Here is an 11,011-nt window from a genome sequence, read left to right on the forward strand (position 1 = left end):
TCTCATTCTCCTTTTGCGCTAACCGACTCGAATTGAATTTGTGGTAATTTGGTAAGGATGTGATTTCTTATACATGTCTGATCCTTAAATTAAATCATGGTTCTCTATTGACTTTTGGGTATGCTTTCTGCATTGTAGTATCTTTTAGAAAAGTTTTTGTGGCTCTAGCACTAAAGTTCGCCTTGTGTCGTGGGGAGTTGTGCTTGTGCCCAAACTCTCTATTCATTTCAGGCGTTACTTTAAGCATACGTTATTAAGTGCGCTTTATGACAGACTCATATACATATTCTCCCCTCTAACTTCACAAGCCATCCATATCCTTCCTGACTATAGTTGTCACGAGATTTCACCACCTAGGCTGCTAGGCCCCTGATCATCAGAACTGTAAAGTACTTCTTGATGTAGGTATGTTTTTTCAATGTACTATAATTATTTGAAGGTTTTCTTAGTCTTTTTTTTTGTTTGCAAAGAATGTGAACTTTATTTGTGAGAGTTCTGCAAATTTGTCTGCCAACTTTCAACCATTCTGGAAGTTACTTCGTGTTCGAGTTTTGATGTTGAAATGTCTCTGTAATTCGTTTATGGCATGCGCTGAGAATTTGAGATATTGTCATTTGTCACTAGAGACATGGGCTAAAAGCCATGCAGGATGTACGTAGCAGATGGATAGCAAGCTTTTGGGCCAAAATTAAACGTGAATTATTTTTTTCCGTAGTTCTATACTAATTCGTTTCTACATTTGAAAATAGGATAGCAATGCTACAGAACTGATCGTACGAGATCTTTAAAAAATCAGACGGTTCGACATATATTGCAATAGTAAAGCATCGATATTGTAATTATTATTTCTGCATGTTTCACAACAAATGTTGCATGAAACATAGTGTTCAACAGGAATTTTCTATTCTAAAATCAAACAGCGGGATTGTTGCAACCATAGATTTTCGATGTTGCAGATATTTTATTTTAATGTTGCAACGAAGTATTTGATGGGAAAAATTCCATCGGACGTCTAGGCACTAGCACCGTAACTCTTTCCATGTCCGTTTAAATTTATGTTTCTTTCATTTTGTTCCTTAGGACAAACACAACAAAACGAGATACCTTGTATGAGCAGAAAATTATGTGTAGCCGTGATAGCAACTTAAGCATAAACTTGTCAATAATTTATCAACATGACCTAGAATAGTCTCAACTGTAATTTACCTCACCAGACCGGGGTATGAGCGCGACCCTGCGCTCCCTAGCTTTTGCCTTTTTGGTCTGACTCGAACGCGGGGTACATGGGCGCAATCAGTATTAATTAATGGGCCAGGCGTGATCTGGCTGGCATTCTCATCTAGCGGCCCAAAGCATTTCCAGGTCCTACGTCCTAAATTCTCGTACAAGATCCTCTAGTTGCATTTTATCCCTCATACGTGAAACACCGGGTTTCATATTGCTATCCTAAATATGCATGGCACGTACAGTTGATTCGGCAGCCCGTCAATTACGCAGATCTTGCATGCTCGCTCTAGAGAAAAGAATTCACTGCACCTGACAGTCTTTGGTCCTGACGCCGCTTCATACTTCCTCACTCCGGATTATCCGGATTTGTTGGCTAAAATCCGACCGCAACAGCATGTTGCAGTATATGTGTGGTCCACTCAACGTGCAGAGTGGGCATGAGCTATTTTCTCAGGCTGGGTTGTTACAACCGGTAGGCATAATCTGTTATTCATACCGGTGTAATTTTCCACCAGTAGGCATAATCCACTATTCATGCCCGCTTCGATGCCATCCGCATGCGTATCGGCTTTGTGGTACCAGTTCATCCACTAGCATGAATGGGGTTTTTGAGCCGGTACAGATGAGGTGCTCTGCAGTAGTGATGTACTCGCATTTTTCGTGGATTTATTTCAGTACTAGGTTCGCACTGTGCGTTGTTACAAGCAACAATAATTATAGCTAAAATCATAATATTTTTTCTTACATGTCCACGCATTAACGAGCCGATCAAACGAGCTGCTAAGCTGCACAACAATGCATATAATTTTTTAGACCAAATCATCCTTGCAAAATATAGGTTTATGCAAACTTTCTCAATCAAAGAGAAACTATTGCCACATCTTTAGACCGATCATGACTTAAAAGCTTATGTTCAATTTTCTCTCACATTTACTTACCCCGATCTCAACTCCTTACTCATTCAGATTTCAGACATGATGCATAATGGAATGAAAAAAAAATACAATTACTTCAATATTTTTTTGAAAAACAAGTCCTTCAAGATTAACAAATACATTTTCACATCGTGTTCACAAAAATGATAAAGAGTGGACAGGATGCATGTTCTGAAGTGAACATGTCCTAGCTGCTGACTATTTCTCTCTATAACCATTCTATTATAGGTCTAGTTCGCAGGCAGTACCAGACGATCAAAACTCCTTGATGAAGAATGCCCCTTTCATCTCTTGTATCAAACTTTGCTGTGCAGTTCGCCTTTCCATCATCCTCATCCATGCGTGGCCCCACCTGTACTATCTCTTCGGCGGTCTCTTTTTTCCTCTGCTTGCACAAATTGTAAGTGGTGAGTAGTGAGACCAGCACATAACATAGCAATGAACCTATCCTTTGTCAAACCTCAAAGCAAAGGTACAACAATTGAAAAAAAATCAGCCTGTATGGGTAGAACAAGTTTTATGCTTCCATCCTTTATTCAGAGTTTAGAAAAGTGGCTACAGATTATTGCATGAATGGATCGTCGCAAGCAAATATGAAATACTATAATGATAGGGAAAGCAAAAGAACTCGGTGGCGTAGCTGCAACAAGAGGCCACTCTGGCATTTTGACAAACACCTGGTGAACATAGCAATCTTATCAAGTCACCTTAAGTGATCCAAGACACTGCATGCAGCACAGACACTCATCTAAGGCTCAAACGGAGCAATGAAGATCCACGTTCAGAATACTTTATTTTACAAGTTTTGTTGCTACCACCACCATAAAATCTTGTTGCTCACATGCATATGGACTATAGAGTACTACAATATCACCTGCCATTGTTTCATCTGCCCTTTTAGAAAACAGAAAGCAGGCCGGCACAGGAGTTCACCTTCTCGCAGCAGCTGACAGTCAACATTGCCATCTGCAGCTATGCACATCAACCATGTTATGAACTAAGGGGCAACAAACTTGATATAGGTCTAAAATTTTATAAAATGCATGTGCAACTCATATCGATTCTTATTTTATACACATAATCCAAAAAGGGAAGTGACAGCTCACAGGGCACAAACCTTGCAGATAGCTCAATAAAGATGTTGTATTCCCGCTAAAGCACCCTTGAGATTACAGGGCTGTGGTCAAGTTCAAGACAATCTTGTTTGATCGGGGCAGAAAATCTGCAAAATTGGTGGATTAACAAGGAGAATATTCCCGCATAAAGAATTACATATAATAGTTGTTTTCTGCATTGTATGTAGCCTGAAGTAAATAACTTCTTAAGTATATGAAACGACAATAAAGCACATGTGTAAAGTTTAAAAGTGTGACAAATAGAATGAATTGGAAAGAAATTACTGAACTGAGTATGCAAAACAATTACAGGCAGCATCTCTTGGAAAGCCTGAAACATCAAACAATAAGGAACAATTATGCTATTGATACAGTAGGAATACACAAAGATCCGCTATTGAAAACAAATCAGGTTGTAGGCTGCTCCCATGTTCCTACTCAGAGCAAATTAAGAGCAGAAACATGCTGAATCTACCCAAGAAGAAATATAAATTCATGCCTGCAGCCTTGAGAAGAGGAGCCTGACATGTCGATGAGCTTAATTGGTGTGCTACTTGGTGCTCCCATACTGGCTTCCCGGTGGCCATCAATGGGGCCTGAGATGGGGAGACCACATTTAGATGTATGTAGGTGGTCCGGGGGCATTGCAGAGCAGGGGACAGCAGGAGGATGGCTGTGATGGTGTGCAGACCTTCCTCCATATCCAGCTCTACACTGAATTTTCAGTTTCCAGAAACATCTGACTGTAGTACATGATATACATCTGCTGAACAAATAACTCTATAACATTCAAGGTTTTTGGTGCCGCCGCCTCGGTCCCCCTCCACTGTCCCTCCGGTGGCCTCGCCGGTGGGGTGAAGGAGCGGAGACCTGTCCTTTTCACAGATCTTGTTTTCTTTTAGAGTTGTTTCTTCAGTGACATCGACGGGGTGGTTGCGACGATGACGTTTTGGAATAAGGTCTCTCCGGCCTCTCCCTACCTCGACGACATCCGATCCGGCGCCGACGAAGGGCCACTGAGAGTTGGTTCTGCCAAATCTGCAGGTTCGCTCCAGATTTTTACAGTTGGTGTGTCAATCAGGGTATGCAGTCGGCTATCTTTTGTAGTGGCGACTTCGACCTCTTCTTTCAATTTGGTTTGGGTCAAGGTCTGATTTTTTCAACCCTCTGTTTTGGTGGTGATGCAAGCCTGTGTTGCTTGGGGTGTTCCCCCAGCCAATGTTTTTTCAATGATTTCAAGATCTTGTTGTTAGCAGTGAGTGATTTTTGCGGTCTTCAAAGCCTTATATAGCGAGGGTGTTGGCAAGTGTCTATTTCCCTTGCTGCCTTTTCAGTGCACTTTTCAAGCTCCGGTGGACGATGAAACAATCAAAAGAAGAAGATGAGAGTGCACAAGCTCCGGTGGACGATGAAACAATCAAAAGAAGAAGATGACCAGAAAGTTCTTCAGTATATTTTTATTTTTTAGATGTCGTTTTGTTCTTTTCCTTGATATTCTTTCGGAAAAAAAACTCTATAACATTCAAACAATATTTTTAGAAGAAAATAGCGAGTAGTATGGATAACATGCGGGTAGGGGTAGCTGCCCACGCTCTGATCCTGCCGCACGTCTGGAATCTTGTTTTGAGAACGTCTGGAATCTTGCTTTGAGATGTGTGATATGCTTGCAAATGAATCCTGTGGTAATTTCTGCCTACGAACGTTAAGCACCTAGCATCATCACGGTTCAAATTTATCTCCTTTATTTTGAAACTTGGGGCAACTTTTTTTTTTGGCAGCGGGGCCAGCTGATCACATCATGGAGCTGGTGCGCGGGGGGCAGTGGGCTACTGTAACACCCAGGCACAACAAAGTCCAAGATCCTTCCCACTGAAATAAAAAAACTCAGCAGCATAACCCTACAAACAGACTAAAGCGCGGAAGCAACAACATAAATAATATATAAAGATAAACCACACACCAGCATTCCAAGATGTCACAGAACATCCTTCCCACTGGAATAAAAAACTCAGCAGCATAACCCTACAAACAGACTAAAATGCGGAAGCAACAACATAAATGATATATAGAGATAAACCGCACATCAGCATTTAATGGGCAACTTAACAAGATAACAATTAAAAAAATCAACCACACTCATGATTAAGAAACCACAAATGGTCACCACAAGATCTACTCTATGCTCATTAAAGCAAGATAAATGTATCATTATTATTATAAAAGGAAAGTGGTAAAGATGTGAAGACGTGCAGCTAATCCCATCCCTTCAAGCAAAACATCCACTCAATCACCTGGAAAGATAAAAGGGGTGTGAGAATAAATCTCAGCAAACAAACTGCTTTAACAAGTTATTTAAACTACAAGTTCATTATTCATCGATTTAAACATAGATACATGATAAAATAAGATAAACCGGATTATTGTGAAAGTCATCTTAATATGAAAGTAAAGAATGAATAAACCACAACCGCTTATTTACTTCATATGATCAAGACCTCATATCCACTTCCATGTCGATGCATAATACTCAAATATATAAATTACAATGAGTGCAAATGCAATACAAATGCCACGTCCAGTGCCTCCATACCCAACAAGGTATGAAGCTGCATCGTACCCCTCATCAGGCAACGTACGATGCTGTACCGGTACGGTCACGGCAGCAAGCGACGACATCCACGAATGATGTGCAATGCAATATGATGCAATGATATGATGCAACTGTAAGTAAAGTTACCACTTATGTCACATACAACCACGTACATAAAGATACCTCCTACCTCGTGATGGAATATACAGTCAGAAGTATTATTATAGAACAAGTATATTAAAGTAATTTAAAAAATAATGTAAAATTTAGTTAAGGAATATTTCTTTGGTTAGGTTTCTGAATTTATTAGAGTGTAGGTAGAATAAACAACAAGTCAAAGCTGTAGTGAAACCACCACTGCTACGTTTGCTTGCCTCAAAGCGATGGTGCAAACGGCACTAGGCATGATCCGACGCAAAACCACCTGTTTATCATCATGAACTCAGTACATACAACTCTAACAAACATATACAAAGAATTACGCATATTGCTCCTACGCCCGGAACCCTCAAACATGATAAAAAGACAAAATCAGCAAAACCACAATCATTCTACAACAGCAGCAACATTTCTCTTTTTTGTATCTTTCAATCTACAAAAGCAATGTTAGTAAATAAATACATTTTCGGAAACTACATAGAAAGGAGAACAAATTTCATTGGTCAAAACATTTTTATTCACCAAGCAAACTGTCCTAATCTTCAGTTCAATTCAGACTATAGAATCTGTCTTAAGTTCTGACAGTCGATGGTAAAACCTTGATATCTACTAAACCACTCATCCAAAAGTTATGAAACTTTACTAGAAAATGAACAATTACATTATCCATAACTTTGGTTATATGGATCGTTTCAATAAAAATCACTAAGATCAATTAATTGTTATAGCAACCTCGAGTGCTGAATCTGACAACACAAAACTAATAGTACACTTTAGAATTTCATATCTGAAGTTCTAGCCAATTGAAAATTATGCTCTATACCAATATGGAAAGATTGATAAAAACTATAAAAATATGGTATTCATTTGAATAACTAATTATGCCTCTTAAGTGCCTTAAAACTGAATAGATCTATTACTGTTCAGAAACTCGTCAGAATAAGTTAGCCATCTTTGAACTGCAATATCTCTGAAACCATTTGGCCAAAAATTATGATCTAGGACTTTGTGGATAAAATTCTGAGTCTTCTACAAATACTTATATAGGTGGAAAAATATATTCGGACTATAACATGGCCATATTCGAAGAGGAATTGAAACTAACAAATCTGTCAGCCAGCGGAGACTAATCACGAGATCCATCTCTAATGCCCCCTCTAATAAAAAAAACTAAAAGTCAGCCCTAAAACTCGTCCAAAAATATGGGATCAGATCAAAACCATCTCACCTCGATCCTCCAAAAGCCTAGGGTTTGTGCAGCCCCTTCCTATCCTTCCCTTCTCTTCCTTTATCCCTTCGTTTTCTCTCCTTCTCTAGTTCTTCGGTGGCAGCAGACGTAGTAGATCGGCAGGGGAGGCAACAACGGGTAGGGTAGCAGCCAGCAGAGGAAGTCACAGGGAAAAACCATATAGGAGTCGCTGCTGGTTCTGACGTAGGAAAAGAGAACAAGAGAACAATGCCGGTTTCTCCATTCTACTTATTCTAAAAATGACCATCTAATTACCTCTACGTATCATAATTTATCTAGCTCATATTTACAAATGACTAAAATATAAATAAATTATATTTTTCCCCATAATTTATTTAGCTTATATTTGTAAAGGACTAAATTATGAAATTATTCCTCTAGCCTCATATCAATTTCTTTGACTAATACGAAACATAGCATCATAAAAATTATAGCTTATTCTAAAAATCACAAATATGAGGGCTAAATAAAACATGCATATAAATAAAAAATTTCTCCATGGTACCTTATTCTAAAAATCACAAATTACTCTAGCTCTAAAGTATAAAAATTAGTATACTAATCATATATCAAGGGAGGATGAATTTTCTAACCTTTAGGACACTTGAACGAGTGAAATCCCCACGAAATGGTCTTCTATCCGGCAGCACCTCTCCTATGGCGCCATGGATAGGATGAAGCTCAAGTTGTGGTGAATGGCTCGGGCAGGAGGAAGAAGACGACGGATTTATAGGAGGGAAGTTAGTACCGGTTGGAGACTTCATCCGGTACTAAAGGTTGCACATTAGTACCGGGTGGAGCCTCCACACGGTACTAAAATAGTACCGTATAGAGGCTCCACCCGGTACTAAAGTGCAACTTTTAATACTAGTTGGAGCTCCCAACCGATACTAAAGGGGTCACATTAGTACCAGATCAAAAATAAACTGGTACTAAGGGCTAGGACCAATGCTCAGTTTTCCAGTAGTGTACGATGCTTACTCTTGTTAACACTCTAATTGTGGCTATAGGGCATCACGTACCAGCTAATGGTGATGATCCTATAATGCTCTTATACACGTGTCGTCGTTTGGCGTGGTGGGCAGCTAGCTCTATGCGCATAGAGCATTTATCGAATAGTAAAAGAGATAAATTTGATATCATTGTGTTAACATTCAGACATAAGTGTTGGCGCTAGAAATTGGTCAACCGAATCCCAACGTCCGACACACGACCCGGGAGAATCTGCTTAGCTCCTGTTCGGGTGAATGCCCTGGTGCGGTTCGCGCGGCGTGCCAGCCAATCTGACCTGTTGATTGGCAAGGAAGAATACGTGTCAGGTCCAGAAATCACGATCGGCTAAGTTTCCGATCTCGAGAGAGCTTATCAGCGAATCGGCCAATTTGCCTTAACAAAGAAATCGGCTATAAAGCAACCGATCACTGTAGCCTTGTAGACAGAAAATTACTAGAGTAACCGATACAAAGCTATGATAACAACACTAGGAACAGATCTAATCGGCAATAGATGAATTTAATAACAGAAAGTAAATGAAGCCGAAACCACCGATTCCTAGCTGGATAACTGGTGATAAAGACTAGAAAAACAGGTAAAACCTATGAATCTAGCAAATATCGATAATTAGTGAATAAATCTAAACGAGACAACAGCGATACGCCCGAAGCTAAAGCTTAGATATTACTCGATAAACGGAACTTACAGAATCGGCTGGAGATCAAGATGATGCAGCCCTACCAACCCGCACGAACTCGTGAAAAGAGGAAAGTAATGGCGAAGTCGCCTGCTTGAAAGTAAGTACGAGGAAAAAGTAGCTTGTTGTATTGATTGGTTGATGATTACAGATTTACAAAGGCAGCTATTTATAGCCCCGTACAGATATCTTCTTAACCGACTAGAATTCTATCCCTAATTCAAACAGAAAACGAATATCTACAAGCACGATTCGTGCTAGGTTGGTTACTCCACGCTTCGTGGGCTGATTTCCACCTCATCCTTCTGTTCCCTTCTAAGCCCATACAGGCCCACTTAGCCCATCCTCCTAATCGACCGATTTCTCATCGGCAAAAGATTACCGATTGGGACTCTGGTATATTCGACCCGAAGCGAGACAGAAGTCACCCGCCGATCTCATACTGTAGCACCATTTGGCCGATTCCCAACTGTGCTTCTCCGATTCCCCTTCTTCCTGGCGCTGATTCTCCTAGTGACGAAATCTGGCGTCAACACATGCCCCCCAGTTTCGGAGTAAAACATAGTCTTTTACTTCGAAATTCTTTATAACTTCCCCTTCGAAACGGCCGCAGTGAAAATATCCTTCCGTTTCACGGTCTTCCAGCTGATCATTGCAATTTTTTCGAAACGGGCGCCCACGACAGCCACTACTCCCGAAAAACTCGAAACGCCGACGCGGTGAAAATTCCATTTTTACCCCCCTTCAGGCATCCTTTAAATAGCGCTTCACCTGCACCTCATCTTCAAGCTCACGTCTCTTTTCCCAGCGCGCGCGCCTTCTTCCTCCTTCAACATCTTTCCCTTGCCGCCGAAGCTTCCTAGCTCCACTTCCTGCTACTTTTTCCTCTTCTCCTCTAATGGCGGCTCCTTCCGGCAGCTCTCCCGCGCGCGATGCCCCAGAAGTAGCACCTCCGGCGGTGGTGGCAACAGCCGTTGCTCCTTCCTCAGAAGAAGAAGCTTCATCGGAGATCCCAATGGCGATCCCCATCGTGGCCCCATCGTCCGCATCTGCACCGGCGACCACACCGATCACCCAGAACTTCATCCCAGAGGTAAATACCGAATCCTCCTTCTATCGGCAATATATTTACCTTAGATCTGTTTCTTACTTTTCTACACTCCCCTTTCCTTTTTTAGGCAGTTAGGCATCGAATTACCATTCACCTTACGGGAAATCCCGGCCTTATTTGTCTCGGACCCATGGGAAACCCAGATCCAATAGATCTCATAAATTTGGAAACCGACCGGATACCCTTCAAACTATCTGATATGAACTTAGATCACTGGCTGGGCACTTTTAGATCCTGGCCAAATGAAACCCCAGGTTGGAGGGAGTGGTACCAACGGGTGGCCGCATCAAAGAGCGTCTCATGGGAAGAGCTCAAAATCGGCCAGTGCATCAACCTTTCCTTGTCCCAGATGGAGAAAAATGAGCCGTTAGTGATGGCGGCTTCTTATTTTTGGTCTGATGCACTTAATGCCTTCTTATTTGGGCACGGTCCTATGACCCCAACACTGGCCGATGTGGTCCTGTTGACCGGCCTCGACATCTCCTCCCCGGACACACCCTTCCACCTTTTAGCCGCAACGTCACATCGGCTGGATACGAGAGGAATCGGCGGGTGGAAGGGTTTCATCAGAAGTAATAAGAGGACCGGGACTGTTGAGAATAGGGAGCACACGGCTTTCTTGATGATGTGGTTAGAAAAACACTTCTTTTGTGGAAGAGCCGCAGGCCCAACCACCAATACCCAGGCCTTAGCTGAAGCACTGTCCAGAGGAAACCATGTCCCCCTCGGGAAACATCTGCTAGGGGCCGTGTACCACATGCTCCATCAAATCGGCATAAGACTATCCAAAGGAGAGCCGATCGGCAATCAAGGCGGACCCTGGTGGTTCATCAATCTGTGGTTGAACCTCTACATGAGCAAGATCACCCAGCAGCCAGTGGACTGCATGACGTTCCCCAACATCGAATCGGCGGAAGACCCCACCGAACGTCGCC

The sequence above is a fragment of the Setaria viridis genome, chromosome 5 (genome assembly GCF_005286985.2).
Source record: "Setaria viridis chromosome 5, Setaria_viridis_v4.0, whole genome shotgun sequence".
NCBI lineage: Eukaryota > Viridiplantae > Streptophyta > Magnoliopsida > Poales > Poaceae > Setaria > Setaria viridis.